The sequence below is a fragment of the Apus apus genome, chromosome 2 (genome assembly GCF_020740795.1).
Source record: "Apus apus isolate bApuApu2 chromosome 2, bApuApu2.pri.cur, whole genome shotgun sequence".
Classification (NCBI taxonomy): Eukaryota; Metazoa; Chordata; class Aves; order Apodiformes; family Apodidae; genus Apus; species Apus apus.
This window is the reverse complement of record NC_067283.1, coordinates 48,225,494-48,244,465: the sequence shown is the minus strand read 5'-3', so window position 1 is coordinate 48,244,465 and position 18,972 is coordinate 48,225,494. Positions and strand designations below refer to the sequence as shown.

Below are 18,972 nucleotides of genomic sequence, written 5' to 3'. Positions count from 1 at the left end.
AGCATTTTGTTTTCTTGGCATATCCTAGCTACAAATACATTTCCTACAACAGAAGAACAAATTAGCAACTTCAGAACAACTGAAGTCTTATATAAGGGACTCTTTATGTCTGGAAAAGTAAAAATTATTTTAAAACAGCACTTGAAATAAAAAAAAATGTGATGGAAATTTAAGACAGAAAAAGATTTCCCAATGTCAGTCACAACAACTTGCTTTTTGGTGGTATTTTACTGCAATATTCTGACTTATCGAAAAAAAATGAAGTTTCATTATAATTATGATTGCAGATTCTTTTCTTTATATCACTACACCTGCCAGCAGAGTGCTGGGTAAGCTCAGGTGAGGTCTCTGAGCATATAAAACAAAATGAGCTTTTTACTGGGAAATCTTTTTCCATAAGGTAGCAACTGCCTTACACCTGCCGACTACAGGGAGATGGGCAGTCTTCCCACCACTTGTCCTTTCCTCCAGACTCCAGAGACTACTTCTGTCATGTGTTGCTCAGGCTCAGGCACAGGCTGACTTGCAGGATCAGAGGTCACCAGGGCATTACTTGCCTTATGGAAACAGGCTGATGCTTCCTTTCTACCGTAGCCTGGAGGACTTCATGTGGGCCTTCTCCTCACCATGCCTGTTCTCGCTTATGCCCTCTCAAGTCAGGTAAACTGATGGAGACTGCTGTAAATCTACAGTTGCTTTTGGTACCATATCCTTTGCCATCCTTGGAACCATGGCTTTTCCAAATGACCAGTGTCCCACTGCAGCTGGGACCATTGCTTTTAACCACTGAGCTTTAGCAAATATGGGGACAGCTCATGACCACAGCCCTGCCAGCCTCAGTGCCTCCTGCAGGGCTCTGAGTGCCACATGCACTACAGTCTCATAAACCACATATGGCTCCTTTTCTAACCATATTTTCATTGATGCCTAGAAACGATCCTGTATCCTGTTAGGCTGAAATGGATCCCAACAACTGGTCGCTTTCTTCCTCTGTCAGAAAGATTTTGGGGTTTGTACTGTGTTCAGTCCCACTGCTATCCAGCAGTGAACAGTGCTCTTGCCTTTCAGCTATGATATTCTCCAAATAATCCAAACTATCCTGTGGTTTTATCATCTGTCTGCACATGCCTATTTGCCCCAAAGTGATTCTCTTAGCCATTGCGAGCATCTGGTAGCTCCAGCTCCTCCATGTTATCCAGAGCTGCTCCAGGCAGAGTTTGGTTTGCCCATGAGTCATGCTCCCCCCTTTCCCTGGGGTCTCACCTACCAGTCCACAATATTACATCTTGTGTACCCCTACCAGTCCACAATACTACATCTTGTGTACCCCATGATGAAGTACAACCTGACTAGACTCAACATCTCTTAAACCTCAGGGAGAAAAGGCTTCTAAGATTTCTACACTGTGAGTAACACTACATCGAGATGGTTTCCCAGAGCCTTCTTCAAATCCCAAGATCCTTTTACCAAGCTCCACATACACCCTCCTTACTTCCCCAGCTGTAAACATGTTTTTTTTGGAATCTGTTATACTCTTAACACTTTACCAGTCTCCAGACTGGCAGATGTCAATGCTCACAGATTAGCAAAAAAAGAGCAGAGAAAGAAAGGCTGGAAGGTAGATCTTGGGTTTCACCCTAACTTGCTGTGTACCTCAAACTAGGAAAATACATCACAAGGATACTGGGAAAACACTTTCTTCCCTTGCATAGCATATGCTGCTTAAATAAAATAAATAGATCACAACCCCCATGTCGCATACTGACAACGTGCAGCATATGAACGTGACTCAGGCAGCCAAATGTTTAAAGCAAATACACCAGTAAAGGAGAACATCAATCTGAGCTGAAGGGAAGCTGCTGGCCAGATGATAAACCAGGCACAGCCCTTGTCTTCAAACTCAGCATAGTCCTTCCACATTGCAGTGAACTCTCACCTTCACACGATGAAATCCTGAGCCTGGGTGGGCAGGGAGGGGGGAGAGGAGCTGCTGGGGTTGGGCGGGAGGAGAAGGAACTGCAGTGCCTCTGAGTACTGCTAGAGTATAAAGACATTAAAGGGCCATCAGCAGCTCACCAGCAGAACTCTGCATTTATTACAGCATAGCAAATTTTCAGAGATGAGCTCCTTTCATTTAGGTCTGCAGCTGCTTCTGACATCTCCCAGCTGAAAAGGGCTAAGCATTCTTGCAATATTAAAAACTCAGCTTCTTTTGCTCTTGAAAGTATGGAGAGGAAGAGCAATAAAAAAATGAAATAAAATAAATAGTCTGCTCTGTCCTGCCTGTTTACTCTCAGGCATGGGAGTACTGTATCAAATTTAGCATGGTGGAAAAAACAGAGCTGAAAAATTTGTTTCTAGAATCCTTGCTCTCACTGAGTGGATGTAAGCCTTATAAAATTGAGTATGAGACTCCGATCTTTACGGTAATGCTGTGAGTCATCCGCTAATGGTCAGTCTCCCCAGGCTGGAACTCATTATGTGGCAGGACTCATTATAAAGAAATCCTTTTATCAGAAGAATTTAAATTCCCACTGCTTGTTCCAGGTGCCTAAACAGCCAGGGTCTAATTAACTAATGATGCCAGCCAAACTGCAAAAACCATTTGTTTACCAGGTGATGATACCATACATATATGCAACACCCTCTGGCAGCAAACTGAGCAAAATATATACATGTTAAGTTCATGGTTTTAAAAGCTCGTTTTCCATAGACACAGGTGAGAGATGTCATGGGCACCACATCTGTCATATAGCCAGCTAGCAAATAAGACTGCCCTGCACAGCAACCTATATGTACACACAAAGTATGTATTAATGGATCAAAAGATGACTTTTGCCTCTACATCATGTCACTCTGTTTTCACTGATGTGGGTTTGCTGTTTGGCTCTGCAAGCACCTTGACCATCAACACTTGTTGCAGTTACAAACTTAACACCACAGAAAGATGAAACTGAAGAAAACAACAAAACTTTATCTCATGGAAACATATCTCTCAACTGGAAACAAGGGGTGTGCCTGATGCCTCCAAGCAGAGGAATGCTTTGCATGAAACTAGGCAAGGGATTTGTCTAAAGAAATGTTTGATGGTGAATTATATAGTCTAACAGAATAATGCCATGCAAATTAAAATAGAGAGCCTGCTTCAGGTTTTTATATAAATCCAAATGAATGGTATCTAAATAGATACCTGTAGAATAGATTAAGCTAAGTGGAAAACACTTTCAGCTATAATATAAAAAAACCAAACTCTATGGTCTACAAGCCATCTTAAGATGTGCTAGTCAACACCAAGTAACAGCTGCTCTTAAGGTTTAAAACCAGAATCAATTAAAGTAAGCAGTTCAACTATTGCAAAAAAGACCAAATGAAAGATGAAAACCACTACTGTGTGCTATTGACATACCAGAGGAGAATACAGAAAATAAATTCAGAACTGAAAAGCTGGTAAAGTAGGATGTTAAGTGAATTTTTAGAATTCTGTGCCTTGAGAAAGTCAAGAGCATTTCTGTTCCCAGTTCAGAATGAATACAACACTTCAGCTTTTTTCTCTGAAATAAACCTGGAGCTTTTTTCCCCCCCAAATTTGGTACCTGTGTTATCAAAGGCAAAAAGACCAGAATGAACCTAAAGAATTTAATCACTGTCTGTCTTCTCTCCCAGACCTAGTGGAGGGAGAGTGGAAAAACACGATATGTTATGGCCCCTGCTTCACCTCAGACTTATGTCTGGATGACTCTGAACGCTGGCACTGTGTCCCCAGTCATGCTGGGATGGTGGAATAGGGAGAGGACTGGAAGAAATCGTGGAGGATGAAACCACTACAGCCTCGCTCCTTTTCATAGACCTGTGCTCCTCTGCTCCAGCACTGCACTCATTGTAAGGAGGTTTGCATGTGAAGAGAAATGATGTCTTAGCCTTTGATGTCACCCTCTCCTTTGGAGTGAGAACTGCATGACATGTAGATGCAAGGCAGGGCAGCTCCTGACACCTGCATCTTAAAAGCCACCCTCCTTCTGAAGGCCAGTTCCAAATGCATTTATACATGGGAAAGGGTTAGGAGAGAGGTAGGACAAGAAGTGAAATGTGTCAATCTTCCTCATCCAGCTCTCACCAAAAGAAACAGACTCCTGATTCAAAGAGGCAGATACACAGACATCTCTCTCTAAAGCTACATTGCAGATACAAGGGTTTTTGCAGAGAAGTAACAGAAGGCTTACTTATTCTGGGCCATTTCCATATACTGCTGTTTAGGAGTAGATTACATTTTTTGAAGAAATGAAAAAGCTTTTTTTTTTTTTAAATGAAACTGTCAAACTTTGCAACTGTGGCTTCTCTTTCCCTCTCCTCCTTGGCTGATTAAAAGAGAAAATCAGAAGAAAAACCTAACATTTTTCAGAATCAAATGACTGTTTAAAGTATTTTTATAAAAAACAAACCCTACACTGCCTGTTTTTTCTTGCTTTGGTTTGGGTTTTTTGTTTTGTTTTGTTTTAATTTTATTTTATTTCCTGCCTCCAAGAGAAGGAAACCTACAGTCACCCATCTTTGTTAATATTTTAAGCCCTGGAACAACAGAAAATCATTAGTTATTAATTATCTTGGGTTTCTTGTTTTTTTCATTCTCTTTATGACTTATTAAATATCTGAAATGTTGAAAACAAAATAAAGCATAGTTTTGCTTATTAAAACAAAGAATACACACATTTTTATTGCCAAAGTCTTTGGTCACTTAACTATAGTACATTCACAGCTGCCATTTTTCCTCCCCTACCATACAGTGATTTTTAAGATAATTTAACATGTCAAACAGATATCCTTAATATTTATGAATTATCTGAGTGAAATAACAGTTTGTCATGATTTGCACTTCCTGTTTTAACACCAGGACTCCTACTGCTATAGATAATGTCTGTGTGCTGAGAAGAGCTGGCTGAAAGTAGTCGAAGAAGCATTTTTTGAGAGGACTTGGCATACGGTTTAGGTAGTTTTCAGTGAATATCCTGCATAATTTCTCACTGAAATTCACTTTTAATTATGCACGTTAATTTTTCAAATCAAAATTACTCTTCATTTCAAAATGGATGCTAAAAGACAGCCAAAATAAACTTTTCTGGCTTAAAATGAAAACAAAAAGAATCCCTGACTCAACCTCAAGCAGGTTTTTCTCTCCTCTGGTTTCTGTAGGTTTTTGGTCCACAAAATTTTTCAAGTTATGCAATGTTCATTAAAAAATGTAGAGTGGAAACCTTTGATTCATAAATATCAACATTGCCTTAATTAATTAATAATTCTTGTAAATGTGAAAGCAGTTCCCCTGCCTGCTCTATGGACCAACACAGCCACCCTCTCCCAAGCAGAAGAGGGTCTGCTCAGACATTTGGAAACATCTTGCTTGTTTGTACCACCAAAGAGAATCAAAGCCTCAGTGTTCCTACTTCTTTTTTCATTTCAGAGGCACATCAAAAACATTCAGATTTCCTAAACAGATGGCATCTTTTAAAACTGTGACTTCATTGTCCACGTGTGTCCCATATACTGTACGGATTATGCCTCACAAGCACTTGCTGGTGGTGGACCCAGCAGCACGCTGTGCCTTTGTTCTGCTCTTTGGAGCTTCCATAAATATCTCCGCTTTGGAGTAGCATGGGCTTCTTTTGCATCTATGCCACTGGTATGTGTGAAGCCCTGCCATGTTTTAATGGTATAAATATTAAGGAAAGGCAAAGCAAATAGAAAAATAACTGAGGACATGCTCTCCCCCTGTAGCTATTACTGCAGTACTATTATTTTAAACTAGGAGAAAGCTGATCTAAGGCATAGGGGTTTAAAATGATTTGTCATTATTTTTTTAAAAGATCCCTCACACCAAGCATCTGCTCTGACAGGTTTGCCAAGCAGATGTGTTTGCACCATGGGATCCCTGCCCACCGCCTGGGCTAACCAGGTCTTCCACGGAGTCTGAGTGGGCACAGCCTCCAGTAGCTAAACTGAAGGGATGTCATTTGTCCAAAATAATACTTTTGGTGTGTATCTTTTGAGCTCTGAACATGAATTGGGCTAATTGCAAATAGCAGCTTCCCTTCAACTGCTGTTTTCTGTTTTTCCTTTCCTAAAGACTCATGCAGGTGAAGTTAATGTTCTAGGGACTCTGTCCACTTAGAACATGCCTCTGAATGAGCAAAGGTACTCGCCTGCAGGCAGGAGGTTGCCCTGCTTCTTCAGAAGTGGTCCCTGTCTGCTTGTAGGGTGACAGTCATCAAGCAAGAAGGAACATTTCATCTTGAGGAAACCTAATTTAACTACCTACTTTATAAACCACTGACACAGAATGAAGACTAAATGCCTTATAAACAAAAGAAAAAAATTATTACAAGTATTTTGCAAGCAGAAATCACAAGGCAGAAATTGTCAGATAAATCGTTTGAGCAGTTCAGCTGGTTCCTTTCCCTAGCTACATAGCTCTCTTTGGAGGAAAATGTTAAGATTAAGTTATTGAGGATAGATTACCATCAACGTTATTGACTGCGTCTGAATCGTAAGATCACCCCACAGTACTAAAGTAACTTGGGGCACTGAAATCAATGGAGGTAGGCTGCTTTACACAGCAGGGAAGTCTTCCTATGCCTGCACCAATAATAGCTATGAAAAAACCTTAAGTGGGTTTACTCATGGGTGAGGGAATGGGGGTGGAAACAGTTTCTTGGTAAATCCCAAATCCTGGCCAAGGATCCAGAAGGGGATTATTATTGCAATATCCCTCTTACAAGCTGTGCTGAGCTGATCTTGTTAGAAAGGTGTTAAACTTTCCTCTGCCAAGAGCACTTTGCAATAATCAGCTTATGAAAAATTCAATTTGGCAGCAAACTCTTGGCAGTCTCAAATCAACTGTACCTGTTATACCCCAGCCACAAGTGGACGGGCAAAGGTGGCTCTGTACATCAGTCTCTCCTCCCCCTCCTCTGCAGCCTTGAAATTTGCTCAGCGATGCTGGAGGAGGGAAAAAAACAGTGTTGTGTAACTAGTCTCCAAAACCCAGACAGCCATTAAGGACAAGAAGGAGGGGAAAAAAAACCAAACAAACCAAGAAGTCAGAAGCTACAGACAGCCAGCTGCAAAGCTTCTAGCAGGAGCTTCCAGGTAGAAACTTTGTGTGGGCTTTGCAGAGCAAAGGAAACGTGCCCTGTCACGACAAAATATTCACCCTGACTGGGAAAAATGTAAATTATGCTGAAGTGATAATGAGCACTCAAGTGGATTTCTTCCTGAAATGAGTCACAGCTGCTGTCAAAGCTCTGTCAATTTGATTGCTGTAGCAGGGTGAGGAGAAAGCTCTCAGGAATGCCACCCAAAAGCCTTTGCCATAGAAGAGGAGTCCCACCAAGCCCAGGCAGGGGCCTGGCAGTACAAGGCAGCATGAAGATCTCTACTGAGGCAGGAACAGGGCTTCCAGCTGTCTCCTCTGGGGAGAAGCAGCAGTTCCTCTGCACACACAAACCACCGCATTATGGTGCATTGCTGTGTGTCATGTTAGTAGCTTCACAGCTCTTTTTCTACTAGAAGGCATTGCTGGGACCAGGGAGAGTAGGCTGGAGAGGAGACAGATGGTATTTTCTCTCTAATTTTGGTGTTTGGGAACAGAATTTGCACAGTTTGTTCCTCAGTCAACCCTTACTTTCAGGATAAAAACTGTTACCTGCCAGAACATGAATGGTTTTGAAACATGCAATAAAAAAAAAGGAAAAAAAAAAATGTTAAAAAGCATATGGAGAGGGAGCTTTCATCTTTAAGAGTGACCAAATTTGCATTCCTGAGGGTTGATGCTATGGTTATTAATTAGATGCTTTGTGGATATTAAAGACTCTCCCTCGTTAATATCAAATGTGAGCATCCTTTCTTCCTCAAGATTTCCCAACAGATCTTTAAAGTCTCAGAGTTCCTTTCATTCTTAATACACACCATGATTATGTTGTATCTGCAGAGGTCTTCTTTACACCCAGAGTTTAACATCTTCCCCTCTACAGCAGATCTCTTCTTCTAGCTAGGGCTCCATTTCAGGTAATCGTTACTTTAAAATCTAAAATCTAATTTTCCTGGTTTTATTAAAACATGCTTTAGGAAGAACAGAATTGGAAAGCTCAGCCTGGTGTAGCCTGTGCCCATGCTCTGCTAATTTACACAGCATTATCCTCTCACAGGAATCTGCAGCCTAAGTAAAAGCCCCAGCAGCAATTACATGAAATCTGCTCCACTTGACGTGTCCGAATGACTTTATGTTGCTCCTTCCCATCTTCCTGGCTGTTCTGAGAAATGAGCAAGAAGCAGATAAGAGTCAGAAGATGCACAGGCAGCCCTTGTGCAGAATGAGACTCTGTTCCTTCCTGGGTAGAACAAGCTGATTCCAACATACAGGAACCTTTTCAGGGATGAAGGCTGCAGAGAAGGCATGAAACATCTTGCTGTCAAAGCAACAAGTGAATGAATTCCTGCAAGACCTGAGAACACCATGGGCAAACCTTTGGAAATGGTGGGTGAGAAGAGAAATGTTATTTTATGTATGGGAAACACAGGCTCTGGACAGCTCCTTGCTGAAGGAGCACCCAAATGCCGCAGCTGCGCTGGTGCAGGAAGACATGGCCTGCTTGGGCCACGTTTCTCTGAACTCTCCCTCACAAGCACACACGCATGCTCATTCCCAAACAGCATCTTAATTAAAAGTCTACAAATCCAAATTCAAAGCTTTTCCCACCTGGCTTCCACCGACTACCACGCACTCTGCTAAAGGTGTAAATAGGTCAGGTGTTTCCATGGCCACAGTGAACCAAAGAAGCAGTTGGGGTTCAGCAAGCAATGTGGGTGTTTTTTAATTGTTTCAGTGCCAGGTAGAATGAGGCGTGCAGCACCATGCTGACAGCACCTATCTCCTCTTGCTCATCAGTGATGTGATGGTTGGCACTGGCCCCTGTCCCCCTCGAAACTGTTATCTCCTGTGAGCTTCCCCTCATGGGGTAGTGCTGATGAAAAGTGCATTTCACACGGAAAATGTGCCTTTGCATCGCCACTGCAAGCACTAATTGCTGGTTCCAGTGCAGCATTGAACCTATTTGCACAAGCTGTACTTAAGCTGTGACTCACAGACACAGGATGCTGCAGAGGCCAAAAAGTAAAAAATAAGTCTAAAAGGGGACTAGGCAAATTCATGAGGGACACGTCTAACCAAAAGGATTGTTGGGATGCCATGCCATTCAGGAAACTCCTCCTAAATCTCTCAGTGCCTGAAGGTGAGGAGCTGTACAATGGAGAGAAGTTTTTTGTACTTACGCCCTATTTCTCTCCCAGAGTCCCTGCTGTTCCCCAGGATCCCATGCTAGATGAACACATGGTCTTCCACTTCCTCACCACACATAACAAATAGAAATTTGGGATTAACTATGGAGCTGATGGCTCCAAATCTGAGCAGTGCAGAGATGCCTCTGACCCTTGCTGGTAGCCTGGTGAGAAACAACCAGGACACCAACAGGATCAGCCTTGTGCTGCATTTGACCAGTCGTCACATGGCATTTTCTGACTTCTGATTTTTTTGTGTAACGAATAATCTGGCTAATATGGCACAGATCAGTTTTCACTCTGTGAAAAGCATCAGATCTTTCACACATCACAGACTGAGTTATTTGTCAATAAAATTGGTCATTTAACACTGATTTTTCTCCTTTTCCAGGGGCCAGACATTAGGATGTCTACTCTGGCTAGTGTTGCTCGAAAGCTCTGGCTGAAAGATTTTGTCCTATAGCTTGCTACCAAAAGCCATCCCCATCTCAGCAGTAAAGTTCACTGAAGCCCTCTCGCAATGCAGAAGATGATGTTACTATGAGGAGTCACAGCATGACTTCAAGCAGGCTGCCTTGGTGACCAGCAAGAGCCCTCCCTGTTTCCCCATCCTGTGAAATGGGCATACCAATCTATTCTGCAAATTGTCAAGTATATGGACTTGCTGATAGAAATACTGCTACAAAAGTAAAAATAGTAAGACAAATATTGATAATCCAACTATACTGTAGGATTTCAGTTCAGGCTCTAATGGCAGGCACATGGTTGAAATATTCTTGGGTTCCTTATTTATCTCCCCAGCTTGCAAAGGAGAAGGAGGGTTCACACCAAGACCTCTCTCCTGTAACCAAATACAGCTCAAACCTCCACAGAGGGAGGCTGAGTTTTCCTGACCAACTGCTTCTTACACGTTTCTCTAAATATACATCTCAGCTACACTCCCCACCTTTCAGCAGCCTGGCTTACCAAAGGACATAGGAACTATGACTGTACAGCCTGGGCCACACCGAAAGCAACAATGCTCTTCATGTCTGCTCACTCATCTCAGAGAGCTGGGGCCTGAAACTTGGCATTGTCTCCTGCCAACACCACCACTATAAGTAACTGCTGCCAACCAAAGCAACTGCTCTTGCCCCTCCACGTCTTCTCACACAACCCATGGGGCTTTAAATTCAGGGTGTTGCTGAGGGCTTGACAAACAGTATGGAGGGTAATAACCAGCTCAGCTCCTTGCACTTCCACAAATTATTGGTTTGACACCACTTTTATACCCCCAGTGTCTAGAAGTGTGAAAAGGGAAAAGATTGTAATTTCAAGGCAAAATTCCTCAAACTCAATTGTAATGTAAGGCTTTGTATTTAGCCTCCAGTCTCTCTCAGAAACCTGATAAACATACGTTCCCAGTTTGAAAATATTGATTTTTTTCTCAGTATTTTTTTTTCCCTAAGTGAAATGAGAATCAGTAGAGATTTTCTTGTTTAACAGCGTAAGACCTGACATAATATACAAGTATCACCTTGTCATGACAAATAAGCTTTACTTATTCACTGGCATTAGCCATGTCCATACAGCCCTGGGACTAGCGCATTGTTGTTTCAGCTCATCACTGAGCTGTCAGCAAAAGGAGAGCAGTAGGGCTGAAATTCAACCCCCAGATACACGTGCTGTATGGAGCCTGCAACGGGGAGCAGTGTTATAGGTGGCTATAAAAATGTTCTTTGGGAAGTCAAAGATGACATAGCGTGGGTGGCAACAGACCTGGTGCTTCCCTCTAACATTTTCTCTGATCTTCAAGAAATTGGATCCTTCATTTGTAAAGTGGAGACAACCATATACATTTTAAAAAACAGCAGCAAACCAGATAACCTCACTGCTATCAGTCAGCTGTCTTCTAGGGAAACTCTCAAACAGATTTTTATAATTAAGATAAATATGATGTTTGAAGCAATATTTTTTGTATATAATTATCTACTCCCCCCACACACACTTCCTCCACTCCCATTTTTATTCCCCTGTAAAACTTGGAAATCCTGCTTGCCAACTAGATTTAGACCTACTAGGTTTATCTGTAATAGAACCATTATTAGTTGAGGGAACAACTGATTAATGAGGAGGGAATGTAATGCAATACACTACAGAAATTATATTGCAGGATTTAATATTGTGTACTCTCATGGTCAGAAAGTCCTGCATTATAATCCTATGATGCCAAAGCTGCACTGCACTGAACAGCAAGTAATCCTAAAATCCAGTCAATTTAGGCTTAAGTGTACTGCAGAAGCATGGGAAATAGTAAGAATCTATCCCGTCACATTGAGTTACCATAGTTATGGGATATGTTCAGGAAAAAAATGCTCTGTTTTGTTTTGCAGACCTCACTTTCCAAATGCTGGTATTTGGTAGGTCTACACAGCAACTGTTGGCCCATGGCCTAATACTGTAAGTCAAATCATAGGTCATTAAACAGCTGTTCCAAAATAATCCTCCCTCCTTGCCAAGTCCTAAGTCCAAGAAACCCTTATCATGGATGAGAAAATGGGAGATATGCAATCAGGTGCACAAGAAGGCATCAAAACGATAATGCTTCTAAAATACAAATATACAAAAATACACGTACTATGCCATTTAACTTTGATGCTCTTGGACAGTTCTAGTTAGTCTCACTGTAGGCACCAGCACCCCATCTGGGAGGAGATATTAAATGTTATCCTTCTCCCTTATCCACTATCATCATCCACCCTACCAATGGCCCACAAAACCTCACAGTTTTAGCAGTGTAATCTTTAGAAACTAGAGCTCGATTTTATAAGAGACTTGAGTTTCTATAAGAGATGATTGAGGTTTTTCCTTGGTGTTTTGGTGTTGTTTGTTTGTTTGTTTGTTTTTCCTGCAGTAGTTGTCCTGCACACACGGACAGATGTATAGCTGTAGTTGTGTCAAGGGGAAAAAGCCACCAACAAAAGCCCTGCAGAAATTATTCTGGAAGGCATTGTACCTAGACCTTAAACTTTGGGGTCAGGCAGATAATTTCAGCACTCTCATTCTCTGGCTGCTCAGTAACCCCCAGACACACATTTTAATTTACTTTTTTTTTCAGTATGCATTGCTTAGGTGTTTATAAGGAAAGTTAAAAGGAGGGACATTGTTTCACTGATATTGGGGGACTTCTGAAGCTACCTCAAAATGTCAAAATATAGCCAGTATATTCCTCCCACTTTTTGTTTTTTTTCAAACCAAGAGACGCAAACCTGTTTATTGAACAATCGCTTCCAGTTTGCTAAATCAATTAATAGGTTTATTAATCAGAGTCTTTATTATAATGCTGCATCCAACTAATAGTTATCTACCTACCAAAAACTAGCTCGGAGAGCCTAACTAACTGACCATTGCAGCAGCAGCAGAGGTCTCTTTTCCAGTATTCAAATAAAAATGAGCAAGAGATGAAATTTTGTGCAAAAATGGAGGGGAGAGGGGGAAGTAAAATACTATAGGAAATGATAAACAGGAACACTTGGAAACTCCAGGGTAAAAGTCGCATCTGCAAGCCTCTCTATATTACCATGTATCACATATAATGAGTCGATGCCCGGGGCAAACTATCTGATTGTCCCCATCTTCCTGGCAGCCCTGATAACAAGAGCAAGAAAAGAAGGTGTTTTAACCATGAGGACAGCAGTGGAGCCTCAGCTCCAGACAGTGACATTAGACGAGCCGCAAGGGAAGTTGCTATGTAACTTTAGCTGTGACAATTGAGAACCTACAGCTGCAGCAGCACTTGACTTAGGTCTGGATCAGCCTTAGATTACACCAACTATATTCAGCAAACACAATTTTATTTGTGCCTGGCTATTATAAATAAGACTCCCTGTCTCTCTACCTTTTTTCCTTAGAGAAAGAAAATCAGAAAGTATTTTTGCTCCAGCACTGTCAGGAGGATCTATTGCAACATGAGCTTATTTATTACCCATCACTTCTATGCAAACACTTCCTACTGTGTCAGACCAACCATTTATTATATCATTTCCCTCTGAGGCTTCACCATCATCCATCACCACTAGTCTCCTACTCTGCTCCTACTCACGGCCTTTGCACTGCACGCGAATCCACCAGTACGGATGCCGGGGACCTGGGCTGCTGCTGTTTTCCATTTCATCATTTTCATTCATTACTTGGCCTTTCTGGAGCTGCCAATGCCTTGTTAAGGGTTCAGTGAGGCATCTTCCCTACAAGCCTTTGCTACCAACAGCTCCTTAACATAGGAGATGTCAATGTGCCTGTTTTGTGAATACCTCACCTCCTTCTTTTAAGAAGAACCATATGGAGAGGTGGCTGAGCTTGCCAGGAAAGTAACAAGGGAAACCCAGCATTAGATAGAACTAAGACAGATCTAGATTCAAAACTAAAATATCTAAATGTAGTGATTTAGAATGAGAACATGTTAGTGTTACCCTAGTTTGCCAGTGAAGTTTGTCAGTACCAAGTGAGGCAAAAACAGAAGGCACCCAGACAGCAACCAACCCAGCTGCACACGTGTGTGTCCTCCTCAGACCTCCCAGAAAGTTTGGTCACATGGTCCACTTGAGCACCTCTGTGCCTCCAGTAAGATTGTTCATGCATTCTTTCTCTGTGTTTCCAATAATGTTGACTCCCTGTTTTGGTTCTTAGGAAGTGAGAGTTTGTAAACAATACACAACTGCAGCTGTAAACAAACTTGTCTTGGAAATGCCTTTGGTAGAAAATTTTTCCCAGTATTCTCTTCCCAGTCTCCCTGCAAGGCAGCATTTCTCCCTTGCTCTTTATCTCTAGACCCTGGTGAGGAGGGGGCAGATCATAATTGGATTTTCGGTGCCAGAAAGGGAAAGAAGCATTGCTTCACAAATTCACAGATGAGCAGGATTGTCGACATATGACTGTGAGATACCTTGCTTGTGTGCCTAGTTATCACCAGCAGTGGTGTCAGGATCCCAACAGAGTCAGTTGTACGAGTAGCTGACACATGCCTCTGTCTGGGATAGAAATCATGTTCTCTATTTCATACGCAGATATGTACTTCTAGGGCTTAGGAAAAGGCAGATTTTTGCAGTAGTTGAAGAGGCAAAAGGGATTGTCTTCTTCACCAGGTAGATGTGTATGTCATTAGAATATATTCTTCTGTTTACTTATTACCAAATTAAAATAGTTCTGACTAGGCAATATATTTGCAGTAACAGAGGGGATTGCCATACTGCTTAGAAATGTAACTGGAATTTTCCATAATATGTTGCAGGGACACTACAAGCTAAATGCCCAAGAAACTACTAGAATGATGGGAGGGTAAGTTATGAGTGTGATGCAAGACATAATGTAATACAGGAGCCCATATACCCAGAACAGCAGTTTCCTATGAAACTGATACATAATTTTAATTAAAAAAAACAAACTGTGCAGATACAGCAATGACTGCATGACCTGCTTGGTTATGAAAGGTCAATTGTAAAACTTATTTAGATATGCTCTCTACTTCTGTCCAAGATTTCTGTACAAAGTAGGAGAAACATTTTCATCTTCTCAAACTACTGTAAATCTGACCATTTTCCAACTATGGTTACAAAAAATAAAGACATTTTTTTATTGACATGTCATCCTGTCTCCTGCATTTTGTAATCTAGTGTGTCCCCAGCACTACTGGAGATCCACATACCCATTTGTGCCTTCCTACCTGGATGAAACATCCTCTGCAAGGCAACAGACCTGGCTCTCCAGAGATGCAAACTGCGGCACCTCTCCTGAGGAACTCTTAGCTGCTGAGTTTAGTGGCAGGGAAATCCACTTTCATCTTTTATTTAAAACTGGCATCAAATTTACAAATAGCTTCTCTGTGAGCTACCTAGAGAGGCACTTTCGAAGTTGCAAACAAATTACTTTCAAAGGGAGTAGCTGTGTATTTTCCCTGTGCCTTGGCATGTCTCTCTTCAGCAAAACACCAGCCATTGGCTCTGACCTGTCCCTGCACAGAAGCTCCTGTTTGGACATGGCTGAAGCACTGGTCTGAAACGCAACAAATTCTTCTTCACATATCAAAATAAGAGGAACAGAAACCGGGGAGGGTGGGCAGTGGGAAGGAGAGAGGGAGCTGGAGAAATGTTTGACTGGAAGCATGAGTCAGGGCGTTATGAGACGTATGGGATTACCATAGTTTACATAGTGTCCTCATTGCCAAACAACCACGTCAAACCCCAGCACAGTGCTGGCAGCAGGATAGTAATAGCATTACAGTAGCATCATGTCCTCAGTCAGAGGTACCAAACCGGGAAGGATCTCACAACTCCTCAAGATGTTACAGTTGCTGCAGCAAAGAGCTTCCAGTGAGCTTTGAGGCACAACCCCACATGCAATTGTCACAAATAGCACTGAAAAAAGGCAGTTTTGTTCTTTCTTGTCAAGACCACGTTCAAATTCTAATAAACTCAACAAAAAAAAAACAACCCCTCCCGGAAAGAAATTTAGACCTGGAGTGAATCCAACACTTGTGACACCTGACACTTATCCGTTCCATATTGTATGTATTTGGCCCAGACAGTAATTATTTATTCCAAAACTTCCAGAAAATAGTTTCACCACTACATGTGGATGGAAATAGTGAAGACAGTGCTAATCCAAAGCCCACCAAAGTCAAGGGGGATATTTCCACTCACTTTTAGTGCCTTTTGCATCAGTCTAACTCTCCAGAAGCACTTCTGGGCCTGCCCTTCTGCCCTTGGTAGCATTCCTATGCAGAGCAGCAGCAATCACTGAATTGCAGAGACAAGTAATTTTTTTTTTCTTTTTTCTTTTTTTCTGTATTTCAGAAGTGGCAGCAGTATTATCTGCCTTCCAACACGCAGCAGCAGACTGTCACACTGCAGACAGAGCCTGCTTGGCTCCCTATGCAAACCTGCCTCGCTCCACCGTAAGCGTGCATGTAGGCACCGCAGGAGCTCTTGCAGACGTTGTTCAGCAGAAGACACACTGTGATCTCTTATCATCTGCCTGACAGCCCTGCCTCTCCTCACACAGCCAATGGAGAGGGTCACGTAAAGGGAACGGGACACCAGAAATGATCCCATGAAACATTATGAGCCTCTCGGCTCCCCCTTCTTCACTCCAGCTTTTACGCTAGGTAAACACCCCCTAGACATTTTGTTCTTTATACCAAAAGAAGCTATGGCTTAGGAAAAAAAAAACAACAACCAACCAAAACCAACAACCAACAAACCAGAAATTGTGGGGGGAGGGGGAGAAAAGGAAAGGAAATAGGAGACCTTAAGATATTACCCCACACAGATCCAATACTTTTAGAGCACAGCAATAGCACTTCTTCCCCTCCCCACAAGTGCAGTCAGCACATTTGATTTCTTTTTCTTTATCTCTTCCATGTTTATTATTAAAACACGTCATCACCACCTAATCACCACTGGAATAGAAAGTAACTTTGCACAGGAGCATTCTAAAATTAGAGAACGCCATCTAAAATTAATGCCAACCCGAAGTGCTGTGCTGTAAAGAAACTACGGCCAACAGATGAGCAAACACAACCCATATCTGCTAATTTAACAGTGCTGACACTTAATTTTAAGGGTTATTTTTTGTGTATATTTCCCTCCTCTAAGTGCAGCACCACAAAACCGCCAGCCTAGGGCTCTGCCAAGACTTTCTGCTTACCCCATCCACACAGAAGGAGTAGTCCCATCCAGGAGTCTCCCGTCTTTCTGCTCCGCAGCAGCCAAAGTTTGCTTCTCCCTGCAGCAGCCTCTCTGGGCGCCAGCCACCCTACTCCACGTCCTGCTGACAGCTGAGGCCAGCCCAGGGCGCCAGGGCATCGTGGCAATGGGACACAGCCCTTCCTGATATAATGGGAAGGCTGGTGCTACCGCCAGCATCAGTCCGGGGGGGATTCCAGCGTGGTGGCCGCCCCGCACCTGTTGCAGGGCACCAACCGTGGCAATCAGCTGCGCAGCTAATATTAACCACCCGTGCCGCTGGCTTCGGGGAAGTGTGGTGGGGATGGGAGCATGATCCAGGCACAGAGCAGCTCGTAGGGAAATAATTGTCCAGCTCAGCCTTTAGTTAAAAGAAAAAAAACAAACAAAAGAGGGCATATCTCACTGGATGGATAACCTGCTCAGAAATCCCAGAGCTCTGCATGGTCCTTTGCCATTCATCATATTAGTCTCCTTATGTTTCTAGCAGTGGTTTTGGTCCTTCAAAATTGCTGGCCACACATAGGAAAGGATATCTTCATATTTACTGTCTCTGCTACCTCAGCACTGACAACCTCCAGCCCCCCAACAACTGGAAGAGAAATGACAAGCAAAGCCTCAGCCGTAGCAAGGGCGCTGGTCGCATGATCACACTACTTGGTGGCATGTTTTGATTTGTGGCTGCTAGGAAAGCATCATGAAAGACAGTGCTGTTGCATACAGCAAGAAGATAAAATAGGCTAGTGCTGTAAGAGCCTCATAAAACAATATCAAGCAAACCTTCCTGCCCAGTGTAACCTGCAGTGATAATGTAGCATGTTAGCATCCTGCTTAAAATAACACATCCACAGAATTGGGCGACTTTTTTTTGGTAAAGAATTTTTGCAGTGCTTTATTTCCTCTGCTCCCTGGGGTCTTCAGGCTCCAGGGGATGTGATGAAGTCATGCACTGCAGTAGCAATAAGCACCAGAGGGCAGTTTAAATACAAACATGAGCTTAAACTCCAAATTCTCCAACAGAGCAGTTTACAGCACATCTTCCACGGTCCTAGCTGTAAGCTTCTTTGATACATCCATTTTGTTTCCATAAAATGACTACACTGAAGATGAAAGGGATGGAAAGCGAGAGCTGCAAGGCCTTGCGCTCTGCAAGACCTGTCTGGAGGGAATGAGACTCGATGGTTGCAGTGTTTGTGGAAAAATATAGGTGGGGAAACTGTCACACAGGTTTGTGAAAGGTGTAAAGTCTCACTGCTGGCTTCCTGCTGGCTGCATTGTTACTTTAAACCATGTCAGGGACCAGATGGTGCCTTTTAAAAAAATGTGATTATAAGCTAAAATTTAAAAATACACCAGAAACATTTGTGAAACTGTAGGAGAATTAAAGGAACAAACACCAAAAGTAAATGTGGAGAGACCTTGGCTTCTGAAGAAAGCTGCAACAGTCTGAGAAAGACAAAATGAAACTGTTATGTTTCCACTTCTGCAAAACGTGGGAGGCTCCCTAGGCAGCTAAATTAGAGAGAAAATGTGACACAGCTGAATCTCTCCATTCCCCTTGCATTCTCTGAGTAACCTCTTTGATCCCTAGGGGAAAAGAACTTGATTAATTTCCACAGCCAAGTCGCTCTTTTGATATTCATATCTAGATCAGGCCAAGATCTGGTGTAGGTTCTCTTCTTCCCTGCTAGCTGTATTGTTTGTTTACCTGACCAAATCAAGATGGGCTCACTAGACTGCAATAGCCAAATATTCTCTACTCATTCCCTGACTAACCATTCGAGTCATCCAGTTTGAAAAAAAGGTTTCACTTTAGCCAGAACATCTACCTTTAGTTTAAAATCTTTAAAACAAATATCAAAATTAAAATCTTTCAAATAGCATTATTGCTAGATTTGGAAAACTCTCTTTGTATTTTACAGCCTTT

General features: G+C 42.3%; 1 protein-coding gene across 1 annotated transcript in view; it reads right to left on the bottom strand.

Moving 5' to 3' along the window:
- The window catches only part of ARPP21 (cAMP regulated phosphoprotein 21), a 207,700-nt gene extending 190,566 nt beyond the window's left edge, over nucleotides 1-17,134 (bottom strand). Inside the window, exon 1 of the mRNA XM_051612516.1 lies at nucleotides 17,008-17,134. The gene's annotated coding sequence lies outside the window, so the exon portion shown is untranslated. The remainder of the gene's footprint in view (nucleotides 1-17,007) is intronic.
- Between the last annotated feature and the right edge of the window lie 1,838 nt (nucleotides 17,135-18,972).